The sequence below is a fragment of the Pogoniulus pusillus genome, chromosome 10 (assembly GCF_015220805.1).
Source record: "Pogoniulus pusillus isolate bPogPus1 chromosome 10, bPogPus1.pri, whole genome shotgun sequence".
Classification (NCBI taxonomy): domain Eukaryota; kingdom Metazoa; phylum Chordata; class Aves; order Piciformes; family Lybiidae; genus Pogoniulus; species Pogoniulus pusillus.
The window spans coordinates 21,862,359-21,868,358 of NC_087273.1; the positions used below are offsets into that span (position 1 = coordinate 21,862,359).

General features: G+C 40.1%; 1 protein-coding gene and 1 long non-coding RNA gene across 2 annotated transcripts in view; one reads left to right on the forward strand and one right to left on the reverse strand.

Moving 5' to 3' along the window:
* The window catches only part of LOC135178785 (uncharacterized), a 72,471-nt gene extending 68,943 nt beyond the window's left edge, over positions 1 to 3,528 (forward strand). Inside the window, exon 4 of the long non-coding RNA XR_010303746.1 lies at positions 3,017 to 3,528. This is a non-coding gene — a long non-coding RNA (uncharacterized LOC135178785). The remainder of the gene's footprint in view (positions 1 to 3,016) is intronic.
* The window catches only part of EPB41L4B (erythrocyte membrane protein band 4.1 like 4B), a 230,574-nt gene continuing 225,156 nt past the window's right edge, over positions 583 to 6,000 (reverse strand). The window contains 1 exon segment of the mRNA XM_064150024.1: positions 583 to 6,000. This exon segment is cut by the window's right edge and continues 87 nt beyond it. The gene's annotated coding sequence lies outside the window, so the exon portion shown is untranslated.

Below are 6,000 nucleotides of genomic sequence, written 5' to 3' on the forward strand. Positions count from 1 at the left end.
CTTTGAACAACAGAAAATGGAAATTTTCATTCTGAAGCAACTTTTCACTTAGACAATTAAAGAATGGCAAAATCAAGAGCAAAAATCTGAGTGAAATGTTTTAATTGTGTTACAACAAAAAATATTTAGTGTCTGCACTCTGGGTTGTTTGTTTGTTGTTCATTTGGGGTGGGTTTTTTTTTGTTTGGTTTGTTAAAACAAATTCTCGTGGAAGAGTTTAATAACTTGAGGTCTTTCAACCTTCTGTGAAATGGGAGATTTCTCTCCATTCCAGTAGCACTTTTCATCTGCAGCTGAAATACCAGCAATGTTTCTTTAATTTGATTCTGACAGTGTTTTTCCAGCTCTAGTGGTCAGTAAAGTGTGCCCAAACTAATGACCTAACAGACTGAAACTTTGAAACACTGGGCTGTAATTAATCTCCAGAAACACTCTGGTTCTTTTGAACAAATTATCTTTTTTTAACGTAGGATATATTTTTTTAAATCCACTTTATTAGCACACAAATATTTACTTTAACTGGCATACTGCCCCATGCCTTCTAAATGGCTGATTTGACTACAAATTGCGCAGACTCTGTGATTTATTTTTCATCTTATTTATTGCAGGCATGAATACAGGAATAGGTAAACAGCTGAGCCATAGAAGTTTCTCTCTAGGCATGTTTTCAACAAAATGATGACACATGCTGCTACTCAGATGAAACAAAATGCTGTGAGCCATCTTACCTTAAACTTGCTACCCACCAGTCAAAACTGCAGCTGCCAAAGAAGCTTCATTCTCCACTTATTCTCTCCTTTCCCACCCACTCTATGTCATCTACAGGTTCTTTTACATCACTTAACTTTACAAAACATAGTTGTAAGGCTGATCTTACATGCAATTACTGATCAGTCTCAGTATATTTATTGCAAACTCCTTAAATATCAACACATTGAGGGAAAAAAAACCAAACAATATTTCATTACATAATTATGAGTAGGATTTTGTAGCAAATAAGCCAGAAACATATGTGGAAGGAAAAAAAAAACACCAAAACCAAACAAAACAAGAACAATAAAGGAAAGAAAACCAAAACATATTTGTAAACAGTTCAAATTAAACATGATGCTTCCTCCTGTGAAACATCTGACTGCTCCATTTCAAATGGGCATGTAGGCACCCTGTTGCAAGAAAGTTGTGAAGCCATGAACTGAAACTTCAGAGTTAATTTTGAAGCACTACGCCTCCAGTGTCTAAGTATGTTTGAAACATGAAAAATCTGCATGTTGTGGGACCTGATAGAGATATAGGACCTCAACACTTCTAAACAAAACCCAGTTATGTCTTTTAAAACAAAATAGTGAAAACAGCTGAACCACACCAAAAACAAAGCATGGTTGGTTGGCTTCCATAAGAGACTGGAACATGAGAAAATATTTAACTCCTTACATAGCTATTTAAATTACCAATAAATTTTGCTGGAATCACCCAAACATGACAACATTGCATTCTGCTGCTTAGAGACTTTATGCTGGAGAACCAGGATCTGCTAACTGGGATAAAGTGTAACTCGGGGGCACCGTTAAAAGCCAGGGCCATTACTGGGACAGGCTTTGCCAGTGTGACTAAAGCTGGAGGTTTCAACAACCAGCTACTCCCAGAGTGGGCACAACTATTGTGAAGCCTCTGTGCTTATGCGATTGTTAAATTTCCCTGGCTCTCTGTTCTTCCCACAAGAGATGAAAGCTCTTCTGACAACAGGGCATTCCCACCTAATGTGCAGGGCTTTTGCTGGCAGAGCGACATTCATCACAAATCATATCTCAAAGCATCCCTGGGTGATGTAGTTGTGTCAGCAAGATTTTGCAGGGTAGAACTGAACCCTTAACTTTGAGCAATATAAAGGTAGACGAGACAGAAGCACTTCTGGAAGGCAGTTCCTTTTGATCTCTTGTCAGGTGAGAACTGGGCATGTTAATGTCAGGTGAGATGAACTCTTTCCCAGGAGAGTTGAAGAGACAAACTCTTCAGCAACCTTTTTCTGTCACCAGCTCTTGCCACCATGCTTCAGAAGGCTGCTGTTCAAATGTGTTAGCATTACATATGTCAATGTACATGATAATGATAGCCTGTGCTGGGCTTCATGCTGCCACAAGTACATATGCAAGCTCATTAAAGCTATCTCAGATGCATCTGTGTTATTATACTGGCATATCTGCAGGCAGAGTATCCTGCAAAGTTAAAGTGTAGGGGCAAATTTAGACTATCTCAGCATATGTTCATGTTGACACTGTCTTGTTTATAGTAGTTTTGGGTAACAGGTGTCCTAACACTGTAATTCCCAACTAGAGGTGAGGCAGAACTGCTTATTCAGAGGATGTGAAAACTAAGACACCTAAGCATGGTTGAAGAAAGGGTAAGAAGGAATAAAGTGATGACATTCTGCAGTTAAAAGTTTAATTTTAAATCGTGTGCTAAACCATGGCACTAAGTGCCTCATCCAGTCTTTTCTTGAACACCTTCAGGGACAGTGACTCCACCACCTCCCTGGGCAGCCCATTCCAATGGCAAATCACTCTCTCTGTCAAGAACTTCCTCCTAACATCCAGCCTAGACCTCCCCTGGCACAACTTGAGACTGTGTCCCCTTGTTCTATTGCTGGTTGCCTGGGAGAAGAGGCCAACCCCCACCTGGCAACAACGTCCCTTCAGGTAGTTGTAGACAGCAATGAGGTTACCCCTGAGCCTCCTCTTCTCCAGGCTAAACAACCCCAGCTCCCTCAGCCTCTCCTCATGGGATTTGTGTTCCAGGCCTTTCACCAGCTTTGTGCTAAAACAAGACAAGGCAATGTACTTGGGGTTGTTCTGTGAAACTCTCTCCCAGGAACCAAGTGGTCACACCAGCCTTTCCCTCTTCTCCTGGTAGGACTCAAGGAGGGGAGTCTCAGCTCTTTCTCAGCAATGTCAGAGCATGCATCTGCTATACAGACCTGGCTACCGTAAAATAACCATACTTTGCATTTCTTGTTTTTCAGTTCTGATTATTGCAGTTGAAGAATTTTTATACAATTGTGCTAGTTTGAAGCTAGCTAGAATGTTTTGTTGAGAAGAACTAGATTACAAACTGTGAAAGGAAAAACAATGGTGATGTCTACTTCACTCACCGTCTTGCTGAGAAGTATGGGAAGAAGAAATGAAAACATTAGATAACACTCTCACCATTTTTTCTCTCACTCTTGCTTGGGCTGCTGACTGAGCTGCATCTCTCTAACACACCCTTCCATTTGGACTAACCCACCTTTGCTTTTAACCTCTGGCCCAACCTCTATTCTTCCTCGGGACTGGGGTAAGGTTGAGAGGGAAAAGGGGAAGGTGCAGGGGTGGTTGAGATCCCCTCCTGGGGACTCAGGTTTCTGGGAGGGGAGTTGTGTTGCTGTATTACCTTTTACCTTGTATATTTCTGTATGTAACTGTATATACTGTAAATATCTGCTTGTATATTGTGCTAGCTGTAAATAAATAGCTTCATTCATATTTCCAGAGACAACTGAGTCTAGTCTGGGTGATTTCAAAAGTGTGGGGGGGCGGGGAACACACAAACCATAAGAACAGAAGCAAAACGTTGCATTTAAAATACTAAACTAATGGCTTGATTATGGGCCAGAATATCTGATGGTCTGGTTTGAGTCAGGTATTCAGTTTTGTTAAAAGCTTTCACTTACATGACCTGACTGTCCTAGCATGGGTAATTGGATATGTTTGCCTGCAAATCTGAAGGCATATTGCAGGGCTCCCAAAGTCCACTCCCTGGCAATCAGTATGACTGAAGTGTGTGTTAAGATTTGCTTTTCCTGTTTTTTCCTTTACAATGACTTTGCAAAACTGCCACCAGTTGAAACACAGTCGGGGCCTGCTAAACAGCTGGCAGACCAGATTCAGCTAGAATCAGTAATTTGCCATTCTCAATATTACTTTGTTTTCCTCTCCCAAAAGAGCACCTCTTCCCTTTATTTGTTCTTTACAATGCTCACTTGATCACAGATAACGTGTCCTGCTGCTTCTCCCCTCCCTCCTCCCACCCCAGTTCCTTCTGGGATGTGGTGAGAAAGAAGTAAAAGCACATGTAAGATGCTGCATTTCTCACCTTTCAGATTTCTTCAAAGGGCTTTAATGTTCCTAAATCAATTTTGAATAGCTTTGGGGAAGTACAATAAAATACAATGAACAGAAATGTCCTAGCATTGTAACTAGGTGGACAGTTACCTGATTACCTGTTTACCCAGCAAAGTTACCTGAGCACTCTGAAATCTGTGGTCCAGATGTGTTTCTATGGCTCCTTTTGCCCACTGCTTATGTTGAGCTACTCCATTACTTTGTGTGTTACGAGTTCCTGCCCAACAGTTGTGCTGTTCGTCTCATTTTACAACAGCCAGAGAGGTTTGAGTTTGGTGGAAATAGCTGGGGAGCCTAGCACTACTTTTTTTGCCCACTAAATATAAACCAGCCATAATATAAAAAATCCTTCCATATTGCAATCCAGAGTCTTGAGATGTTCCCAAGAATTCTCATTTCAGAAGAAGAGCACAAGCTAATTCTGAAGGAAACTCAGTCTCACAGCAACCACTTCCCAGCCTCTACACAAACTGCTTAAGCTGAGATGAAGCCATTGTAATCAATATTAAATTAAGGGAAATCTTTTATCTTAACACAAAGAAGAGAATGTAGTGTACAGAGTAACAGAAAAAATATACTTCTTCAGCACAAAAAGCACAAAAGCTTTCCCATTGGAAGAGTACCTTGTAGCTGACAATCAGTTGTTGGTAGCTTTCTAGATGACTCTGCACTACTGAACTGGGGGAAATGGAGAACTTCTCCCCACACACCCAGGAAATCGTTGATAGCATCACCTGTGCACTATAAACACATACTCTAATTCTGCTAGTGCTGGACAAGCCACCACACCTGATGGAGATAGCTCCACTGCTTGCATCCTAGAGGTGAATAAGACATATAGCTAAACAAACCCTCCACAGTACTGTTTCCCAGTACACATATGCTCTTTAGTAGAGTGAAAAAATGCATATAGACACAGCTAAGCCATAAACTATTATTGATATTATTATTTAAAGTGATCTATCAAGTCATGTCACTTAGGAAGGTCGTTTATTTACCTAGGAAGGAAAAAGTTATCCTCGTGCAAGCTACTTCCATACTGCTTAGGCTCTGCAACTTTCACTTCTGAGCAGAAGTTGTCTGGGTATAGGTGAACCCTAATGTCTAGGCAACCTGGACAAGGTGAGAATTCTTACTTGGTTTATAAAAGTAGTATCAAGATAGAAAATAAGTAGCAAATTACATTAAATAACTGATTTTTTTTTTCATTAAGGGAAATAGAGTAAGATTTAGCTGAAGGTTAGGTCAAGATGACAAACTACAGGGAGCCAGGTGTCCATAACTGCATGGTGTGGTGTCTTTCCCCTTTGCAGCTATTTGTATCTCTGAGTGAAGGTTAAGCTTAGGAATTTTTCTGTGGGGACCAACAGTCCTGGAGTTAGGATGTAATATTCATTCTTTCTGGTTTAAAAATGGTTCTTTAACAAATAGCAGTTTCTCATTGCAATTTTCATTTGTACAAAATGACATATTTTCTATGATACTATCAAAATATTCTGCATAACATTAATTTCTGTATACTTATTAACATATGTACAGAACAGTGTTTTCCCATAGAAATTAGTACATGCCTTGCTGATCTTTTTGACCTAGATTTACCAAACCAAATTAATTGTTTTAAAGTGTAAAATCTCAGGTGAGATAAAGGATTGAAGTTTTACTTCCCATCAGCAAATGAATAAAGGAACTCCTTGAAGTTAGCCAAGACTTAATTTTAACCAACCATGGTGAATCCAGGAGAGCCAAGATTACCATACACTTTCCCGATGTGTTACGTTGAGTACACAGAAGCAGAGGAATGTAAACAGACAGAAGGCACGTGAAAGGCCCCAATCCATTCTCCATC